A 23,311-nucleotide genomic window follows, 5' to 3' on the forward strand; every position below is an offset into this window, starting at 1 on the left:
CCACAGATAAGTGAGAACATATGACACTTGTCTTTCTCGGTTTAGCTTGTTTCGCTTAGGATAATACTTTCTAGTTCCCTCCATGTCGTCTCAAAGGATAAGAGATCTTTCTTTCTTATAGCTGCATAGTACTCCATTGTGTATATGTACCACTGCTTTTATATCCATTTGTCTACTGATAAAAATTTGGGCTATTCCCAGATCTTAGCTATTGTAAATAGTGCTGCTATGAACATGGGGGTACATATATTCTTTCTGAAAGCTGTTTCAGGCTTCTTAGGGTATATTCCTAGAAGTGGAATCCCTGGGTCAATTGGAAGTTCAAGTTTTAATTTTTTGTCGCAACACCACAGTGTTTTCCATAGTGGCTGCATCAGTCTGCATTCCCATCAGCAGTGTACTAGAATCCCCTTTTCTCCACACCCTTGCCAACACGTGTTGTTTGATGATTTGTTGATGGCGGCCATTCTCACAGGTGTGAGGTGATACCTCATTGTTCTTTTAATTTGCATCTCGCTGATGCTTAGTGATGTTGAGCATTTCTTCAAATGTCTCTTAGCCATTTGTATGTCCTGCTTGGAGAGGTGTCTATTTAGTTCCTCTGCCCATTTTTAATTGGGTTCTTTGTCTTCCTTTTGTTGAGTTGTATGAGCACTCTATATATATTGGAAATTAACCCCTTATCTGATATATCATTGGCAATTATGCTCTCCCATACAGTGGGTAGCGTTTCCATTTTGATGATTGTTTCTTTTGCTGTACAGAAGCATTTAAGTTTGTTGTAGTCCCTTGTGTTCATTTTCTCCTTTGTTTCTGTTGCCTTAGGTGATATATCAGTGAAAATTCTGCTGCGTATGATGTCTGAAATTTTGTTGCCTATAGTTTCTTCTAGGATTTTTATGGATTCATGAGTTACATTAAAGTCTTTTATCAATTTTAAGTTTATTCTTGTTTATGATGTAAGTTGATGGTCTAGTTTTATTATTTTGCATGTAGCTGTCCAATTTTTCCAACACCATTTTTAAAGAGGCTGTCTTTACTCCACTGTATGCTCTTGCCACCTTTGTCAAATATCAATTGAGCATATTGCCTTTGGTCCATTTTTGGTTTCTCTGTTCTGTTCCACTGGTCTATATGCCTGTTCTTGTGCCAGTACCCAGCTGTTTTGATTACAGTGGCTTTCTAGAATAACCTGAAATCTGGTAATGTGATCCTTCCATCTTTGTTCTTTTTTTCCAGACTGCTGTGCTATATGTGGTCTCTTTTAGTTCCAAATGTACTTTTGAAGTATTTGTTCTAGTCCTGTGAAGTATGTCGTTAGTATTTTGATCGGGATTGCATTGAATTTTTAGATTGCTTTAGGTAGTATGGGCATTTTAACAACACTAATTTTTCCAATCCATGAACAAGGTATGTGATTCCACTTTTTTATATCTTCCTCTATTTCTGTTATCAATAACCTGTAATTTTTGGCATATATGTCTATTATTTCTTTGGTTAAGTTTATTCCTAGATATCTTAATTTTTTCTCGTGAGGGTAAATGGGATTGTGTTTTTTAGTTTATCTTTCTGTGAGTTTGTCATAGGTGTATAAAAATGCCATCAATTTTTTTGACGTTAATTTTGTATCGTGCTACTTTGCCAACTTCATTTCTTAAGTCTAGTAAGTTTTTGATGGAGTCTTTGAGGTTTTCTATGTATAGTGTCCTGTCATCTGCACAAAATGACAGTTTCACTTCCTCCTTTCCCATTTGGATCCCTTTTATTTTATTTGTCCTGCCTGATTGCTGTGGCTAAGACTTCCAGTACTATGTTCAATAAGAGTGGCTAAAGTGGGTATCCCTGTCTTGTTCCTTTTCTTAAGGGAAATACTTTTAAATTTTTGTCCATTGTGTATGATGTTGGCTATAGGTCTTTCATATATGGCTTTATTTATTTCAAGATATGATTCCTTTATTCCCAGATTGCTGAGCGTTTTTATCAGAAATGAGCGCTGTATTTTGTCAAATGCTTTTTCGGCATCTATTGATACGGTCATATGATTTTTATCTTTCATTTTGTTTATGTGGTGTATCACATTGATTGATTTGTGAATATTGTACCAGCCTTGCATCCCTGGGATGAATCCCACTAGGTCATGGTGAATAATTTTTTTGATGTGTTGATGGATTCGATTTGCTACTATTTTGTTCAGGATTTTGGCCTCTATGTTAATCAGTGATATTGGTCTGTAGTTGTCTTTCTTTGTAGTGTCATTTTCTGGTTTTGGAATTAAAATTATGCTGGCCTCTTAAAACGAGTTTGCAAGTCTTCCTTCTTCCTTAATTTTTTGAAATATTTTACAGAGAATGGGTATTAGTTCTTCTTTGAATGTACGGTAAAATTCCCCCATGAAGCCATCTGAGCCTGGGCTTTTGTTTACTGGGAGAGTCTTAATTGCATCTTCAAGTTCTTTCTTTGTTATTGGTCTTTTCAAGTTTTCTGTCACTTCCCAGTACAGTTTTCAGAGACAATGTGTTTCTAAAGTTTGTTCATTTTGCTTAGATTGTCGAATTTGTTGACGTATAATTGTTCATAATATCTCTTGACAATCTTTTGTATTTCTGTGGTGTCAGTTATTATTTCTCCTCTTTCATTTCTGATTTTGTGTATTTGGGTTCTGTTTTTTTGTTTGTTTGTTTCTTGGTGAGTCTAGCTAATGGTCCATCAATCTTGTTTATCTTTTCAAAGAACCAGCTCTTTATTTCATTGATCCTTTGAATTTTTTTTTTTTTTTTTGGTCTCCATGTCATTTATTTCTGCTCTGATCTTTATATTTTATTCCTTCTACTTGGTCTGGGGCTTTCTTTCTGTTTGCTATCTAGTTCTTTAAGTTGTGAGGCTAGATAGTCTATTAGAAAGTTTATTTTGTTTCTTGAGGTAGGCCTGTACTGCTATGAACTTCCCTCTCAGAACTGCTTTCACTGCATCCTATAGGTTTCGTGTTGTTGTGTGTTCATTTTCATTGGTTTCCAGGAAGTTTTAATTACTTTCTTGATCTCCATGGTAACCCATTCACTGTTTAATAACATGCTATTTAGCCTCCATGTTTTCAAATATCTCTGCATGATCTTGTCGTAGTTGATTTCCAGTTGCATGCCCTGTGATACTTGATATGATTTCAATCTTCTTGAACTTGTAGAGACTTAGTTTGTGCCCTGACATGTGGTCCATCTTTGAGAATGTGCACTTGAGAGGAATGTGAATTCTGCAGTTTTGGGGTGTAATTCTCTGCAGCAATCTATTAAATCCATTTGATCTAGTGCTTCATTTAGAGTCTGTGTTTCCTTGATAATTTTTTGTCTAGATCTATCCAGTGATGTCAGTGTGGTATTGTAGTCCCCTGCTATGATTGTATTGCTGTTGATTTCTCCTTTGAAGTCCTCCAGAAGTTTTTAAATATATGATGGTGCTTCTAAGTTGGGTGCATATAAGTTTACCAAGGTTATATCTTCCTGATGGGTCAATCCTTTCAGTATTATGTAGTGGCCTTCTTTGTTTCTAGTTATGGCCTTCATTTTGAAATTTACTTTATCAGATATGAGTATTGCTAACCCAGATTTTTTTTTGCTTTATGTTTGCTTAAATGATTTTTTCCATCATTTCACTTTCAACCTATGTGAGTCTTTTGTTGTAAGGTGGGGTTCCTGTAAACTACATTTATATTAGCTATGCTTTCTTATCCAGTCAGCTACTCTGTGTCTTTTTATCAGAGCATTCAAATCATTCACATTTAAGGTGATAGTTATAATTGATATGTACTTATTTATTGGCATTTTTGTTTAGTGTGGTTCAATTTTTTTTTCCTATTTCTTCTACTAATTACAGCAGTCCTTTTAGCACACCATGCAGTGCTGGTTTGGTGTTAATATATTACTTTAGCCTTATTTTGTCTGAAAAGCTCTTTATTTGACCTTCTATTTTGAATGATAGCCTTGCTGGAGAGAATAGTCTTGGATTCAGATTCTTGTTTTTCATGACCTTGATTACTTCATGCCACTTCCTTCTGGCCTGTAGTGTTTCTGTTGAGAAGTCAACTGAGAGACTTATGGGGTTTCCTTTGTAGGTAACCTGTTGCTTATCTCTTGCTGCCTTTAGGATTCTCTCTTTGATCTCAAATTTTTGGCATTTTAATTACTATGTTTGTTGGTGTGGGCCTGTTTGTGTTCTTCTTACTTGAAGCTCTCTGTGCTTCTTGAACTTGAATGCCTTCTTCCTTTATCAAGTTTGGAAAGTTTTCTGTCACTGTTTCTTCAAATATATTCTCTAACCCCTCACCATTTTCTTCCTCTTCTGTAACTCCTATGATTTGAATATTATTATGTTGCCAGTTTTCCCACAGTTCTCTTAAGCTGTCTTCCTGTTTTTTAATCTTTTTTTGTTGTTGGTTTTCTGATTGCTTGATTTTTTTCTACCCTGTCTTCTAATTCTCTGATCTGGTCCTTAGCTACCTCTACTCTGCTGGTTAGTCCTTCCAATGTGTTCTTAATATCTCCTATGCCATTCTTGATTTCTACTTGGTGGGTTTTTAGTGTTTCTATATCTTTACTCATGGGGCTGATGTCCTTACTCATGCTGTTGAGCTTCCTCAAGATCATGGCTCTGAACTTTATCTGATAATTTGCCTAGCTGCATTTTATTTATCTCATCTTCAATAGAGTTGTCTTGTTCTTCCATTGGAATTTGTTTCTTTGTTTCACCATTTTGGCTATCTCAGTGGGTTTTGGAGCCTGCCAAATTTTCCTTGTGGGTGTTGGTGTTCTGCTGTTTGTGGCTCCCTCTACTCTGTTTGGATGAGCCTGGGTGGGCCCACATTAAACACTGCTCTCCCATATCATTTTCCTTGGTAGATATGCAAGCCCAGGAAAGGTTCAGTTATCCTTTAGCTTCTTCCTAGTGACTAGTAATCTCAGTTACTTAGTGCTTTGGAATGTACTTCTGTTGTTCAGTGTCCCTTGTAATTTGGTCCTGTCCTGGTGCTTTTCTGTTCCTTTTTTTCTGAGGATTTGTCTTTATTTTAATTGTAATTTTTGTTTGGTCCTTGGAGATCATCTGCATAGCTTCTATTTACTCTGCCTGTGTTTTTCACATCATCTATGCTTATTTGTGCACAGCTGGGTCACACAGGCCTTTCTGGTGTCCCAGCACCCTGAAGGTCCCACAGGTAACTGGATCGCAAAGTCCCTTTTGTGACCCAGCTCTATGCCTATGTTATGGTCTGCTGGGTTGCACAGGCCTCTCTGGTGCTTCAGCACCCCACAGGTCCCGTAGGTAACTGGATGGAACAGTCCCTATTGTTTCACATAGGCCTCTCTGATTCTTCAGCACCCAGCAGGTTTGTGGGTAATTGGATGGCACAGTCCCTGCTGGGTCACAAAGGCCTCTCTGGTGCTTAAGCACCCTGCAGGTCCCGCAGGTAACTAGATGGCACAGTCCATGCTGGGTTGCACAGGCCTCTTTGGTGCTTCAGCGCCTCACAGGCCCTATGGGTAACTGGATGCCACAGTCCCTGGTGGGTCACACAGGGCTCTCCGGTGCCCCCACACCCTGCAGTTCCAGTGGTTGGGCAGCTGGATAGCACCAGTCTCTCTAGGGCTTTAGCTCCCACTACTCTTGTGAGCTGCTGGACTGTAAGGGCCTCTGTGGAGCCCCAGGTCCCACCGCTGGTGGCTGGGGAGAGCTGCTTCCCCTGGGGCTCAAATCCTGCTCAGCTTTTGCTATAGTTTTTGGGGATGGGTCTCAGCTGCTGGTCTCTGCTTTTGTTGCCTGGGGATGGATGTCTGCTCCCCAGCCTCTGTTGCTGGGGGTAGATCTTGACTCTGATCCAGCTGCTACTTTTGGGGATAGTGCTGGCCTCTGGACTGTCTGTGTCTTCTATAACAGGCACCTTGGGAACTCCTCTACTGTGCAATGGTCTGTGTTGACACCGTGTCCACTGGTTTGATTGTGCCAGGTGTGCTCTTGGGCTCAGGTTGCTGGGCCCTAGCCTCTCTCTCTTTCTCCTCCCAGGGAATAACTGGGATCTTTCAAAATGGTGGGACCTCCCCGTGGCACAGGGAGAAGTGCCCTGAAGGGCTGATTACCAAGGTAGCTGGCTGCTCCCGTCCACAGCACAGAAACTTTCTGCTCCATGTCTCTGCACTGCTTGGGTTTGGTTGTCCACCTTCGTGTCCACTCACCCTCTTTCACAAACTAGCTCACTCTCTCATATATTCACCCTCCCTCTGGTCCCGCCCGCAGCCATCTTCCTCAAATCTTGCTCAGTAAAAACCTGTTTATTATTTTCTTATTTCTGAGTTTTATTTGTTTTTATTTTCCTAATTTCTTAAGATGAATAATTAGCTTATTGATTTTTAGCCTTATTTTTTCAATATATAGTTTTAAAACCTCCAGCCTTCAGCTAAAGGACAGCAAACAACCCAAGGCCCTCAGTCTGAGACCCTGAAATAAAATGAATGCTGGCAATGATTTCATGATCTTGGAAACATATTCTTCCCATGTAGAGCCTCAAATGAGAACCCAATTCTGGCCAAAACCTTCATTGCAACCTTTCAGAGAATATAGCTAAGCCACATCTAGTCTTTTGACCCACATCAACTCTGAGATAATAACTATATGTTATTTTAGACCACAAAGTTTGTGGTAATATAGTTATGTAGCAATAGATAACTAAATCAGTGTGTCGCCTTATTACTGAAGGGTATTATCACTGAATATAGAATTCTAGATTGGTGGTTAGTTTCTTTTAACATTTTAAAGATGCCATTTCAAGGCATTCAGGCTTGTCTCCTTCATCATCTGTTTAATTTTTTTGCCAAATATTGTATTTATAAAATATTCATATGAATAATATGAGACATAGGATAATGTTAGCCTCTGACAGAGTGGGTTTTCATTTGCTTCTGCCATGGTCTGAGGATTGAGATAATCCAGGATCACCTCAATCTATTCAGGGATTGAAACAGGTTCAGTTGCAGTAACTGTGATGGTATACCCTCACTCCTAGGATACAGCTCTTCTATGGTCCCAGGCCACAGAGACCTGAATTCCAAACCTTCTATTCTACCCTTGTAAAACTATCAAGAGGGTCATTCACTTAGGTTGTTTCCACATCTTGGCTATTGTAAATAACACTGTAATGAACATAGGGTTACATATATCCTTTCATATTAGTGTTTTCATATTCTCCACATAAATACCCAGAAGCGGAATTTCTGGGTCATATAATAGTTTTATTCTTAATTTTTTGAGGAACCTCCATATGATTTTTCATAGTGGCTACACCAATTTACAATCCCATCAACAGTGTACAAGGGTTCCCTTTTTTCCACATCCTCACCAGTGAATGGATAAAGAAAATGTGATATATATAACTACTCAGTAATAAAAAGTAAATATAGCCATTTACAACAACATAGATGGACCTTGAGGGTTTTATGGTAAGTAAAATAAGTTAGATGTAAAAGGTCAAAAACCATACGATTGCACTCATGAGAGAAATATAGACAAAAAAGAAACAAATAAACAAAACAAACTCATAGATATAGACAACAGATTAGTGGTTACCAGAGACAAAGGGGGATGGGGAGAGTGAAACAGGTAAAAGGAATCAAATATATAGTGACAGACTGAAACTCAATTTTGGGTGGTAAGCACACTATAATGTATACAGATGTTCAAGTATAATGTTGTACACCTGAAACTTACATAATGTTATCAACAATGTTAACTCAATAAAAAAGTTAACAAGATTTTTTTTTTTTTTTGTTACAGATATTTTACCTTTTTACCCCATTGGCACCCCGCACCCCACCACACCTCCGCCCCGTCCCGGCTTAGTTGTCCATGTCCATTGGTCATGCATACATGCATATAAGTTCTGTGGTTTATCTCTTCCTACCCCCCCACCCCCTTTTCTGAGGGATGTCAGTCTGTGCCCTACTTCCATGTTTCTGGGTATTATCCTAAGTGAAAGAAGCCAAGCAGAAAAAGACAAATACCACATGATCTCACTTATATATGGAATATAATGAACATAACAGTCTGAGGAACAAGATTTTTTAAAAGGCAGCTTCCAAGGCTGCTAAAATTCAAGCATTTTAAGATCTCATTCACGTGATAAGAAATTGACAAATGCCCCAGTACTCTAGGGGAAAAGTGGCTCCAAACTCTGGTTCACTCCCTGGGTACCTATCTTTTTTTCCTTTTGTCCCTGGCTTTATTTTCATCTATCTGAACTGGCACTTTCAAGAATATTTTTTAATATGCCAGGGTGTGGCACATTAGTGGTCTTCAGCAGGAGTGTTGTTCTTAATAAACTGGTTCAACCTCACCAGAAAAGGAAATCCTATACCACAATTACCAAAACCATCACCTCAATTCACCTGTGAACTCCTCTTCCCACTTAACCTGCATCCCTGCCCAGATGTTGTTCCTTCTCCTTTATTCTCATTCTACTTCCAATCTGCCAGAACAAGTATAAGATACAGGAATGCTGAGAGTATCATACACAGCACAGTTCATGCATTTATTTATATTGAACACTATCTTAATTCTCAACCCCAGTGAAGAAAACCTTAATTTTCTCTTGACTGACCACATATACAGATTTTATCAATTATCCAATTTAGCTAGCACTCAGAGACAGAACTAATCTAGTTCTATTTTTATTTTTTTCTTTGAATGGCAGGCATATATCCAGATCTCTGACAAGTGAGTAACTGGATGTAAAATGTCTTTGAAATTGTAATGCATTATACAAAAATGACGTTGGATATGCAATTCTAGGCTTTTTACATTGACCACTTTTGCTTCCTTATCTCTATCTACAATTGAATAGTAGTGTGTAGTCCCTAGTTTTTCCTTCTCTCAACAGAAAATTTTAAAAACGCCTAGCCCTAAACAAATAATTAAGTACATTTATTCCTCTACCTTTCACCTCCCTAAATCTTCTTATTCTTTAACTTAAAAAAAAAAAAAAAGGTACTTCCAATATTATAATCATCATCTTCTCAGGATTATTTTAGCTATAGTGAGGCATAGAAAGTGGACCAAGCTCCATGTAAGGAATTACTCTTCCCATCGATTATATTCAAAGAATTATAATTTAATAAATCTGCTATTCATTATCAACAAGATGCAATCATGTGTACAGCAGGTCCTCTAATAACACTGTTTTGTTATAATGTTGATGGGAAAGTATAAATTGATTCCAGGCAGAGGTTGCTGTCTGTGAGAAGTTGCATGTTCTCCCCATGTCTGCATGGGTTTTCTCTGTGAACTCTGGTTTCTTCCCACATCCCAAAGCTGTGTACATGAGGTAAATAGGTATGTCTATACTGTCCACATCTGAGTGATTGTGGGTGAGTGTAAGGGTGTTCTGCAATGAAAGAGCATCCTGTCAAAGGTGGCTTCTCTCTTTGCACCCTGAATTGCTGGAAGATGTTCCAACCACTTGTAAACTTGCACTGGAAAAAGTAGGTTGGAAAATCAGTTTACTGGTTTTTATTCAGCTTCCTTAAATGTATGTATAGCTCACATTTACTTCAATCTTTCCTATTAGAAGTGTTTTGGATATTTTTTTGTAAAGATTTATTTTTGTTGTTCTTTTATTTTATTTATTTTGTTTTATTAATTTACTTATTTTGTTACACATGTTTCTCCTTTTCCCCCCACTGATTTGCCCTAACCCCATTCCTGCCCTGTCCCCAGCTTTGTTGTCCATGTCCATTGTTCATACATACATGCATACGAGTTCTGTGGTTTATCTATCACACAACACTCCCTCTTCTAGGGATTATGAGTCTGTACCCCACTTCCACGTCTCTGGGTCTACATCATTCCTCAGACTGTTATGTTCATTGTATTCCACAGATCAGTGAAACCATATTATACTTGTTTTTTCTCTGTTTGGCTTGTTTTCCTTAGAATAATACTTTCCAGGTCACACCATGTAGTCTCAAAGGATAAGCGATCTTTCTTTCTTACAGCTGCATAGTACTCCATTGTGTATATCTACCAAACCTATTTTATCTATTCATCTATTGATGGACATTTGGGCTTTTTCCAGATCTTAGCTCTTGTAAATAGTGCTACTACAATCATGGGGTACATATGTTCTTTCTGATGGGTGTTTCAGGATTCTTAGGGTATATTGCTAGAAGTGGGATCACTGGGTCAAAAGGAAGATCACTTTTTAATTTTTTGAGGTAACACCATATTGTTTTCCATAGTGGCTGCACCAGTCTGCATTCCCACCAGCAGTGTACTAGAGTCCTCTTTTCTCCACACCCTTGCCAACACTTGTTGTTTGATTTGTTGATGGTGGCCATTATGACAGGTGTGAGGTGATACCTCATTGTTGTTTTAATTGGCATCTCTCTGATGATTAGTGATGTTGAGCATTTCTTCATATGTCTCTTAGCCATTTGTATGTCCTATTTAGAGAGGTGTCTATTTATTTCCTCTACCGATTTTTTAATTGGGTTCTTTGTCTTCCTTTTGCTGAGTTGAATGAGCACTCTATATATATTGGAAATTAACCCCTTATCTGATATATCATTGGCAATTATGCTCTTCCATACAGTGGGTTGCCTTTCCATTTTGATGATTGTATCGTTTGCTGTGCAGAAACTTTTGAGTTTGATGTAGTTCATTTTTTCCTTTGTTTCTGTTGCCTTAGGTAATATATCAGTGAAAATTCTGCTGTGCATGATGTCTGAAATTTTGTTGCCTACAGTTTCTTCTAGGATTTTTATGGATTCATGAGTCACATATAAGTCTTTTATCCATTTTGAGTTTATTCTTGTTTAGGGTGTAAGCTGATGGTCTAGTTTCATTTTTCCCAACACCATTTTTAAAAAGGCTGTCTTTACTCCACTGTATGCTCTTGCCACCCATGTCAAACATTAATTGAGCATATTGCCTTGTATCCATTTCTGGTTTCTCTGTTCTGTTCCACTGGTCTATATGCCTGTTCTTGTGCCAGTACCAGCTGTTTTGATTATAGTGGCTTTGTAGTATAACCTGAAATCTGGTAATGTCATTCCTCCTACTTTATTATTCTTTTTCAAGATTGTTGTGGCTATTTGAGATCTTTTTTGGTTTCATATGAACTTTTGAAGTATTTCTTCTAGTTCTGTGGAGTATGTTGTTGGTATTTTGATGGGTATTGCATTGAATCTATAGATTTCTTTGGGTAGTATGGACATTTTAATGATGTTGATTCTTCCAATCCATAAACAAGGTATGTGCTTCCACTTTTTTATATCTTTCTCCATTTCCTTTTTCAATGACCTGTAGTTTTCTGCAAAGAGGTCTTTTATTTCTTTGGTTAAGTTTATTCCTAGGTATCTTAATTTTTTGCTGCAATGTTACATGAGATTGTTTTCTTAGTTTCTCTTTCTGTGAGTTCATCATTGGTGTATAAGAATGCCATCGGTTTCTGGATATTAATTTTGTATCCTGCTACTTTTCCAAATTCATTTATTAAGTCTAGTATATTTTTGATGGAATCTTTGTGGTTTTCTACGTATAGTATCATGTCATCTGCAAATAATGACAGTTTAACTTCCTCCTTTCCAATTTGGGTCCCTTTTATTTTTTCTTCCTGTCTGATTGCTGTGGCTAAGAATTCCAGTACTATGTTAAACAAGCATGGCGAAAGTGGGCTTCCTTGCCTGGTTATTGTTCTTAAGAAAAATGCTTTTAGTTTTTGCCCATTGAGTATGATGTTGGCTGTAGGTCTTTTATATATGGCCTTTATTATGTCGAACTATGATCCTGCTATTCCCACATTGTTGAGCATTTTTATCAGAAATGGATGCTGGATTATGTTGAAGGCTTTTTCGGTATCTATTAATATAATCATGTGGTTTTTATTCTCCATTTTATTTATGTGGTGTATCTTATTTATTGATTTGAAAATATTGTACCAGCGTAGCATCCCTGGGATGAATCCAAATTGGTCATGGTGAATGATTTTTTTGATATATTGCTGGATCCGATTTGCTAGTATTGTGTTCAGGATTTTGAAGGCTATGTTCATTAGGAATTTGGCCTGTAGTTTTCTTTGTTTGTAATATCTTTTTCTAGTTATGGAATTAGAATTATGCTGGACTCATAAAACTAGTTTGGAAGTCTTCCTCCTTCTTCAATTTTTTTGAAATAGTTTGAGGAGAATGGGTGTTAGTTCTTTAAATGTTCAGTAAAATTCCCCCATGAAGCCACCTGTGCCTGGACTTTTTTTTACTGGGAGAGTCTTGATTACATCTTCAATTTCCTTAGTTGCTATTGGTCTGTTCATGTTTTCTACCTCTTCCTGATCCAGTTTCAGAAGACTATGTGTTTGTAGAAATTTGTCCATTTTGCTTAGATTGTCAAATTTGTTGCCATATAATTGTTCATAGTAGTTGTTAACAATCTTTTGTATTTCTGTGGTGTCAGTTGTTACTTTTCCTCTTTCATTTCTGATTTTGTGTATTTGAGTTCTCTCTGTTTCTTGGTGAGTCCAGCTAAGGGTCCCTCAATCTTGTTTATCTTTTTGCAAAACCAGTTTTTTGTTTCATTGATCCTTTGAATTTTTGTTTGTTTGTTTGTTTGTTTCTGTGTCGGTTATTTCTGCTCTGATCTTTACTATTTCCTTCGTTCTACTTGCTCTAGGGTTTTCTTTTTGTTTGCTTTCTTGTTCTTTAAGTTGTGAAGTTAGATAGTCTATTAGAGATTTTTCTTATTTTTTGAGGTAGGCCTGTAGTGCTATGAACTTCCCTCTCAGAAGTGCTTTTGCTGCATCCCATAGATTTTGTGTTGTTGTGTCTTCATTTTCATTGGATTCCAGGAAGTTTTTAATTTCTTTCTTGATCTCCTTGGTAACCCATTTTTTGTTTAATAACATGCTGTTTAGCTTCCATGTGGTCAAATGTCTTTGCATGTTCTTGTGGCAATTGATTTCTAGTTTCATGCTATTGTGATCTGAGAAAATGCTTGATATTATTTCAAACTTCTTGAACTTGCAGAAACTCAGTTTGTGTCCTAACATGTGGTCTATCTTTGAGAATGTCCCATGTGCACTTGAGAAGAATATGAATTCTGTAGTTTTGGAGTGTCATTCTCTGTAGATATCTATTAAATCCATTTGGTCTAGTGCTTCATTTAGAGTCTCTGTTTCCTTGTAAATTTTTAGTCTAGAGGATCTATCCAGTGATGTAAGCAGGGTATTGAAGTCCCCTGCTATGATTGTATTACTATTGATTTCTCCTTTGATGTCTTCCAGAAGATTTTTAATATATTTTGGTGCTCCTTTATTGGGTCCACATATGTTTATCAAGGTTATACCTATCTGTTGAATAGATTATTTCAATATTATTTAGTGGTCTTCTTTGTCTCTAGTTATGGCCTTCATTTCAAGATTTATTTTATCAGAAATGTGTATTTCTACCTCATCTTTTTTATTCCTTTCTGTTTGCTAGGGAGATTTTTTTTCCATCCCTTCACTTTCAACCCATGTGAGACTTTTGTTGTGAGATGGGTGTCTTGTAAACAACATATATATAAGTCATGCTCTCTTATCCAATCATCCACTCTGTCTTTTTATCAGAGCATTCAACCCCTTTACCTTTAAGGTTATTATTGATGTGTACTTATTTAATGCCATTTTTGTTTAGTGTGTTATATTTTTTTCCCTAGTTTTCCTGCTAATTACTCCTAATTTCTCCGGTCCTCTACTTCCTCTACTCTGCTGTTTAGACCTTCCAATATGTACTTTATTTCTGATATGTCATTCTTCATTTCTTCTTGGTGGTTTTTAATTTCCAATTGGTTGATTTTCAACATTTCTACATCTTTACTCATGATGCTCATGTCCTTTCACATGGTGTTGAGCTTCCTCAAGATCATGGCTCTGAATTCTAGTTCTGTTAACGTGCTTAACTGCATCTCATTTATCTCATCTTCAGTAGAGGTCTCTTGTTCTTTCTCTTGTTTTTTATTTGTTTCTTTGTTTCACCATTTTGGCTATCTCAGTGGTCTTTGGAGCCTACCAAATTTTCCCTGTGGGTGTTGGTGTTCTGCTATTTGTGGCACCCTTTACTGGGTTTGGTTGAGGCAGGGAGGACCCACTTTAAACACCACTGTCACATCTTACCTTCCTGGGCACAGTTGCAAGCCCAGGAGTGGTTCAGTTATTCTCTAGCCTTTGCTGGGAGGCTATTAATTGCAGTTATTTGAAGAGCCTTGGCTTCTCAGTTGAATGACAAACTCCCTCAGGTGTTCAGGATAAGGGGATTTCCTGAGGGAGAGGCAGATGCTGGTTGTTAATGAGCTTTAATTTGAATTTCAATGGCCATCAGGTGGGGTTGAATCTCCTCCGAGGGAGGGGTCTTTGCCTCTCCCCAGAGCCCTGGGAAGGATTAAGATGACCACTGTCCTGTGGGGTTGCCACTCAGCAAAAGCTCTGAGGACCTTATAAATTTCAAGTGTCCCCACACAGTTCCAGTCCAGTCCACCTTCCCTCTGCCAGAGCCCAAGTTGAGTGGCTGTGGCTATTTTAGCATCTGTCCCAGCTCTGCGCTCTGGAGCTGCTTGGGAGTGTAACCTGGAGGAGGGCACTGCTGACAGCTAAAGCCACTGCTGTCTGTGGGCTCCCAGCCCCCCTCTCATGCCTTCCGCAATCTTACCAGGATTGAGTCAGTGTCCCTGGTTATATGGTCCTCCAAGCTGCTTTTCTGTTGCTTTTTCCTGATGATTTGTCTTTATTTTTGTTGTAATTCAGTTTGGTCTTGGGAGATCGTTTGTGTAGCTTCCACTCACTCTCCCCCATTTTGAAATCCGTGTTTTGGATCTTTATTTAGATGTTAGGTGATGTTTTTGTTACCAGAAATAAGCCATAGTAATTTAATTCTTGTTTATATCAGTTAGCCTATCGTAAAGTAGTTTCATTTATACTCATTCACTTAAAGTTGCAGTTTTCAAGAACCTATCAATGACATGAAATGAGGACTTCCTGTAGTTCATATCATAAGCAAAAGAAGTATTAAAATCCTGCAAGTATTATTTTTGAATACTTTTTGAAAACATGCTAATTTTTTCATGGATATCTCTCAAGGTCTATATGTTTTTATCTAATTCATTTTTAATAGCTGCATAGCATGAATAATACAATTTATTTAATAATTTTTCTGTCAATGCGTATTAAAATTGTTTATAGAGTTTTTGTAACTACCAAGAGTGATGCAATAAATATTGCTGAATGTAAGCTCACTTGCTCAAATAGGATAAATTCCCAAATATTATAGGAATCAAATGTCTCAAGTAGCTGCCTACCTCTGGTACATCATCAAACACACTCAACATAAGTTTGAGTGAACTATTTAGTCCTGCAGGCCACTCTGGTCATGCCAGCAAACTCATACATTATAAATTCCTATTGTCCTTGCCTCTCAGAGATACCCAACTTTAAAACAACATCAACAAAAACAACAAAATCCACTCTGTTTTTATTCAAAAACTTTAAAACAATTCCACAATATACCAACAGCATAATACTGACCTTTGTTTTCACCCTCATCTCATTGTCAACTAAGGTAGAATATTTAGAAGGGGCCATAGCAACTGTAGCCAAGGCCTCTGCCTGGACTTCCAAAGTTTAATTTATCCAGGCCTGCTACTTGATTTACTAGCATTATCAGTTTCTTGGTGATATGATGCTTTCATTGGTTTCACATATCTAACACCTGCTGGCTTTTCTTAAGCAGTGAGTGGATTCAGGCACAAACCAGTTATTGCTTGACCCTGAATATCCTATCTGGTATTTTCCATTCTTTTTCTTCTCTTCCCCTCTGCCCTCAATTTCAATGCTTCTTCTTTATCATAGTGATGTTTTCATTGGAAGAGTTGTATTTTTTTTCTTTCCAAAGAGTTGGTTCTATGACCTATGCCATCAGTGAATGCCAAATAACTTATGTTTTCCACTACTGTTAAATTGTTACCAGTGAATAAACACTAAATTATTAAGACAATATTAATAGTATTACTAGGTCTTGCGCACATCCTTTGATCTGGGTCCTCAAATTGTGTGATAAACCAGTATTTCAGCATTCACATCACTGAAAGAGTACAAAATATGCCACAATATCATAAAAATTATATTGAGCAGAAGGCATTTGAGTTCCTGAAATTATTCACCTGCCTAAAAACAAAGCCTCCCAAAACAATTCAATTGTTATAAGCCCCTCCCTGGGAAAAACCAGGGAAGAGACTGACTCATCACCAAAGATGAGAACTCACCACTCCATACCTAAAAACACATTGTCACACAACCATCATATCCTCCTCTTCTAAGAGTTCTTATCTTCTCAAAAGGTTGTTTTCCCATAAATGTTGTTTGTTCTCTCCCCTTCTCCAATTAAGATTGTCTATAAGCCCCAAATTCTAACCCAGCCCCTTTGAGTCACTTTTTTTTGTAAACTCCCCTATGTACATGATTAAAATCTGCCTTTTCTCTTGCCACTCTGTCTTTTGTCAGTTTAATTCACAACCCCCAAACACTGAACCTAAGAGGGTAGAGAAAAAGTTTTTCTCACCAATATCACAAGTGGAGATGATAAAATTGAACATGGAAAAATCAATAGTTATAGAGCAGAATAAATAAACACTAAAAGTACATTTGCTTTAACTCTCCAATCTAATTCCAGTATTACATTCCTGACATTCCTCTAAAACAAAATTTTTAAATAAATTTGAGTAGTACATTAGACAGGAAGAGAATCCAGATTGAATTATTGAAACTTCCTAATGAAAATATGCTACTGTTTTTCAGGTATGAATATAAAGGAGACTTATTGCCTAAGCTTCCGTTAAGGAATCAAACAGGACAAATTGACACCTGGATTTTTATTTTCCAAATGAAAATTTAAGCTGATTTTTCAACAAATGTCATATTTGTTTGATTAAATGTTTCCACCATTGTCCAGAAAATACTCTCGGCAGTATTAATTTTCTTAGAAAATTCTATTTGATTCCACATCTATAGAGGGTCTTTAAATGAGGGCTTGACCTAGACCAGGAACTAACTAATATGAAAAGATAGTTCTGACTGGGATGAAGCTTTATTCAGCCCCTTGTGGTGGCCATGGTGTTACGCCATTCAGAGCACCTTCAAAAGACCCTGCTTAGAGCAACACAGTTCCCATCTGCTTCATTCCTGACAAGGCCATACTCTCCCCAGGCTGTTTACACCCAATGACAGCATGGCACACTAACCAAAGCTGAGCTATTCTGCCTGACACAGCTCTTCTCTGATGGGCAAGCTTTGCTCCAGGCTCTACATCGACCTGGCTGAGATTTTCTCAGAGTTCTGTTGCATCTAAGGCTCTTCTTATCCCATCCTTCTTTTTTCTTTTTCCTTTATCAGGGGTCAGACGTGCATCACCTTCTGAAGACTCTTTCTTCCTACTCCTGCTTTCTTACTGGGATGTTTCTCGCAATAAGTCTTCTTTGCATCTAGTCCCATAATTTTTAAAATCTTTTTTACTGATTTTTTAGAGAAAGAGATAGAAACATTGATGTGAGAGAGAAACATCAATCAGCTGCCTCCTGCACATCCCCTACCGGGGATCAAGCCTGCAACCAGAGCATGTGTCCTGACCAGGAATCGAACTGGGACCTCTCAGTCCATGGGATGATGCTCAGTTCACTGAGCCACAATGGCCAGGCTCATCTATTCCCATCTTCTAGGAGAATCTGATGGACTCAGTCCACAGTTACTGCAAATCCTGAAGTATAGTGTTTCATTTTTTTCATAATATCAGGTGTAGGTTAGACCAAACGTATGTATCTAGATACAATAAAAATCCCATATAGTAATAATAGCTATCATTCATATCATTCATTCATTAGTTTCCATGTGCTAGACACTGCATTCAGTCTTTTTTTTTTTTTGTAATTTCAGTTATGCCTGATAGCGACCATAGAAGATAAGTAATATTATCTTATAAATATTATTTTACAGTGATATGCCCAAGGACACATTGCTACTCACATTTAAAAAGAAAAAAAAAAGGTGCTCGGCCAGTGTGGCTCAGTGGATTGAGCATTGTCCCATGGACTAAGAGGTCCTGGTTCGATTTCCTGTCAGGGCACATGCCCAGGTTGTGGGCTCGGTCCTCAGTGGGGGGCATGCAGGAGGAGGCCAGTCCATGTTTCTCTCTCACATTGAAGTTTCTATCACTCTCTCCTTTCCTCTCTCTCTAAAAAATAAATAAATAAAAACATATTTAAAAAAAAATTGGTATTTAAATCCAATTCTACCAAATTTTGAAACACATATTATTCTCTACGCTATACTGCCTTCCAGAAATAACAATAATAATTACTCTAATTGTTAGCTAGTATTATGTATTAGGCACTAGGTTAAGAAGTTAACATGTGTTACCTCACACAAGCCTCACAACAGCTTCACAGAGTAAGCATTATTATTATTTCCCATTTTACAGATCAGTTAACTGAAGATTAACAATAAGTAACATATCACAGAGTATTGCTTCCTGGGGTAAACTAAAATGGTTGTTCCACTGTTATAAATGATATGATAGATGTACATTAAGATTTTAGTGAATGGGTTAATGGCAATGTCATTTAGATTTTTGCTCCCAGATTCTGGCCTCTTTACTTATATCCTAACATTCTAAGGCCTCTCTTAGCTTTTTTGGATCTTTTGTGTTGAGTCTTTAACACTGTAGGTCAAGAGAACCTCTGACCCATTGTTTAGCTAATATTACTTTCTAGCCCCAAGGCACTTCATAAGCAATCGTTTAATTCTGAAAAGTCCACCAGCAAATACATCTGATTGCCTAGCGATTAGAGCTCTGGGTTTGTTAACACAAGATATGGTCTACACAGAGTTGATATTGCTTTTTTGCATAGTTTGGAAACCTATTATATTATGTTCTTTCCTGAATTGCACATTAACTATAAAGAATGTAGCACCATAAAATTGTTAATACATATTTTTCCCTCAGAAACATGCTTGAATTTCTTTCTCTTCCCTCTGATGTGATCACCGCCCACATTCACCCACCAGTAAAATTAAATATTCTCTAACAAGAAAATAATAAAGCTGAATAAATATCCCCCAGCATCAAAAATTGCAGCAAAAGCAGTAGGAAAAATTTATCTGTGTTTGGCTTTTGTGATTACATTTAAGGCAGAAGGAGGACTGCTCTTGTTCTTCCAAAAGACTTCTGGATGCTTCCTGTAAATCTAGCTCTCTGCCCTGCCCATAGAGTAGCAGTAGGTAATAAAAGTGGTAGGGGTGGAAAAAACGAACAAAAGCATATTTCAAGTCTGAGTGGAGGTAGGGGATCTATATAAGTGGTTGTTAAGCTACATAATATTTTATTTTTGGTAAGGAGTGGTCCTTTCTTAGCAAAAAGTAACTGACAGGCAAATGTGAGGTGAGATGAAGGATAAGGGTGGCCTTCCAATTTGAGGAAAGTTAAAAGCTATGAAATTGCAAAATATCCTTATGTGTAATAAGAATTCTGAGAAATGATATCTCTTCAGTTCACCAACTTCTATGTGAGTCTTTTGGCAAATTATTTCACATAGCTCCAAAACAGTTAACCCAGCAGTATTAATTTTTTGTCATACTATTTAAGGAAATGATACCATTCTAAGGAAAGCTGGTTTGAGCATGTAGTTTTTAATTATTTAAGACTCAAAAACGGTATATATAAAGATATTAAAACATTTTATCTTCAATGTGTGTTTATTACATTTTATATGAACTGTTTCTTAGAGACCACAGTGAACATGAGGAAAGAAAATGTACCTAACTGGGTGGGAGGGCAATAAAGTAAATATTTGATTAATTAAAGTAGAAGCACCCATGGCCTTTGCCCTCACTAAAAAATGTTTGCATATATCAATCCCAGCTTCACAGTGCTGCAACTTAAGCTGATTCTCCCTTATGCTGTCCTCACTGGAAATCAAGAAAGTTTACTGTCCTTTCCTGTGTTTTTAAAGACATTTTGAAAATTTCCCCTTGATTTTCCTTAGGTTGACTAAAAAGTTCACACTCACCAGCATGTTATTGTGTTTTATACATAACTTTTTTTGTTTTTGTTTTTTTATATTTTCAATAATGTTTTTTTTTTTTATTTTCTTCAAATACCCAGAAATGGAATTGGTGGATGATATGGTTGTTCTATCTTTAATTTTTTGAGGACCCTTCATACTGATGTTCTATATGGCAACACCACACCTGTTTACATTCCACCCACAATGCATAAGGATTCTATTTTCTCCAGATCCTCGCCAGAACTTATATCGTAGGTTTTTTTAATAGCCATTCTATTCATGTGTGAGGTGATGTCTCATCGTGGTTTTAAACATAACCTTTAAATCACCCTCTAGCACTCTGTGAACTTTCTCCATATTCTTTTTTCCTCTCGTAATGGTTGTCTATAGCTGCCTAACAAACCACCTCAAACATAATGACATTAAAACAGCAACAATTATTTATTAATATTATATCTCATAGATTTGTGGATTGTCTGGGCTCAGCTAGCAAGTTTTCCCTCAGGGGTCTCCTGTGTGGTTGCAGGCAGACAGCAGCTGGTGCTGGAGCCATCATGAAAACTTTCCTCCTGAAGTGTCTGGGGAGTAATGCTGGCTGTTGACAAGGACCTCAGCTGGCACTGTCAGCCAGAACCACACACATGTGGCCTATTTCTGTGGCCTGGGTTGGGTTCCAAGAGTGAGGCTCCCAAGAGAGATAGAGAGCCAGACTAAAGCTGTCTCCCCCTTTATTATGTAGCTTTGGTAGTCATAGAACATCACTTTTACCTCATTTTATTTGTTAGAAGCAAATTAACTGTGGCTAGCCCATGTCCAAGGGGAGGGGAATTAGATGCCACCTCTTTATGGGAGGAGTGACGAAAATTGCAGCTATGTGTTAAGTCAATGCCACATCTCTTTCCATGGGAAACCCATTGTCTTTTCAGTCTAAGAAGCAAGTGAAGCTAGCCTCAAGGGGCTAAAGTCAGAACTCAGGGCAGTCTTTCAGAAATTTTAGGGCTGTGGCCATAGCCAGAGAAAAGGTAAGAAGGAGCCCATAAATACCAGCCCAGAGCAAGAAGGGTAAGCACATATTGCTGCAGCAAAATTGTGACCAAAGAGGAAACCCAGACCTGATGATAGAGGTTGCTCAAAGAGCACTCAGAGAGCCACCCCTGATGAGTACTGGGTGAGTGTTGTTTTCAGGACTACAACTGTGCTATCACCCAGGCCTGGCTCAGGACTCTTCCTGGGAGAAGACCTCTGCTGAATACACAGGAGGCTTTCTGTCACAGTGCCCACCTCTGATTTCAGTGTGTCTCACTGATGAACACCAATGCCAGAAAGAAAGTATGAAACCACCCAGAATGGAATAAAGCTGCTCTTAGCAGGCTGAGTTTCTGAGAAGTTACCATATATGGTGAGTTTATTGAATAAAAGGGTCCTGCTTCTTCATAGGAACAAACTGAAGTTCTACTGAGATCTTTTTATTGATTGATCTAAAGAAAGAATGATTTCAGGTAGGGGATAGAGGCAATGATTTCTAACTTCAGATGAAAGAAGACTGACTGGACCCAGGCATGCTCAGGGCTTGGACCACGGTATCTGAAGGCTGACATCCAAGGAGATACCTCATAGCTCAAGACCTAGCACACAGTGTGTGCTCCATGAACACTTGACAAATAAAACAGAACTGAGAGCCACCACCTCAACCTACACAATGCAGCCAAGAGCCAGCCCTGTTGTTTCTATGTGCAGGAGGATTTTAAAATATAATATGCATCCTCTAAATTTTATGCTAACCTTAATAACAGAAGACACTTAGTAACAGAAATGACACTTCAGCGTGAATTTATACTTAGGTTGTAGCCTCATGAACACACAAACATGCGTGCGCACACACGCACACACACACACACACACACACACTATTCTGCCAATTCCTTTCTCTTTAACAGCAGCTGTTCACTCTGTGGAATACACTAATCTCCTGTGAGAACTGGTGCCATGGTTACCTCCATGTGTGAATGAGTTGTTACACTGACTGAACATACTGACAGCATCCCCTTATTGTTCATTCAGACAGTGTTTATGAATCTCAGGCCACGCAGGGCACTAAGAATAGTGGAGTTGGCAAAGATGCATATAATAGATTCCTGTGCCCCACGAGTGACAATTGAGCAATGGGACTTGAAAAATCATTCACACCACAATCTGCAAGTGTAGAGGAAATTTAGCTTCTTTGATTCTGTCTATAACTAATCTGACGCCCTTCTGTGAAGTGAGCAGAAGAGCCCAGTCTGGATCAAATGTAACATTATTTAATAGTGCTTCTTCCTACTAGCCTCCCTATGTTGTACAGTCAGGGTCCCTGGCATAGGACACTATCCAAACCAGGATCTTTTGAGAGTGAAATAGGAATGCTGCAATCATTGCACTGGAATAATTGAAACAGACTGAGACTTCATGGGACAAACTAAGACAGAAAATCATTCTACCCAGCATGAAATTACATGCAAAATGGGTTCACCTAAATAAGAGACTGTATTCAGAGGTGTTGATAGGGTTAAGAGAAGCCTATCAGGAATGAGGAAGTACCCAACAATCATAAGAGCAGGGGCGTGCTGCCACCCCTAACTCTAAAAGAGGAAAAGAACAGTTCCAGAGCCCAGTGAGATCTATAGATATGGGAAAGGGGTGCCCATCAAAACTTCTGCAGGGCAATATAGTCACTTTTAGCCCACTGCTAGATACAGAAGAAGCAGCAGATAATAACCCCAATCTCTCTTCTACCCACACTCTGGCCTTCTGTTGGTACCTTCCATTGGCAAATGGCACCCAGAAAGCAGAGGACAATGGCGCTCAGATGACACAATCTATGAAAGCGAGTTTCCCGATAAGCAAAGAAAGGTGGAAAAGAGTGAAAATGGATCTTGTGTTGAGGACAGAGAGAATGACACATTACGATTTAATGAAGGAAAGACACTATTGTACCCTTAGGATGACAGGAGAGGTTTTAAGTCTGCAGGCATGGGAATCCCTGCTTCCAATGCAGCAAAGGAAACACCTCAGTTCTCCTTTTGAGTATACTGCCTGCCTTGCCTGCACCATCTTCCACTGATGGCCCTGGGTGGTGTAGCCCCAGTTTGCTAACCCTCTCAGCTTGTTTAAAGCTCAGTTGCAACTTGGTATCACCTCAATCCTCACTAGTAGCTGACTA

Source organism: Molossus molossus, unplaced genomic scaffold (genome assembly GCF_014108415.1).
Source record: "Molossus molossus isolate mMolMol1 unplaced genomic scaffold, mMolMol1.p scaffold_m16_p_2, whole genome shotgun sequence".
NCBI lineage: Eukaryota > Metazoa > Chordata > Mammalia > Chiroptera > Molossidae > Molossus > Molossus molossus.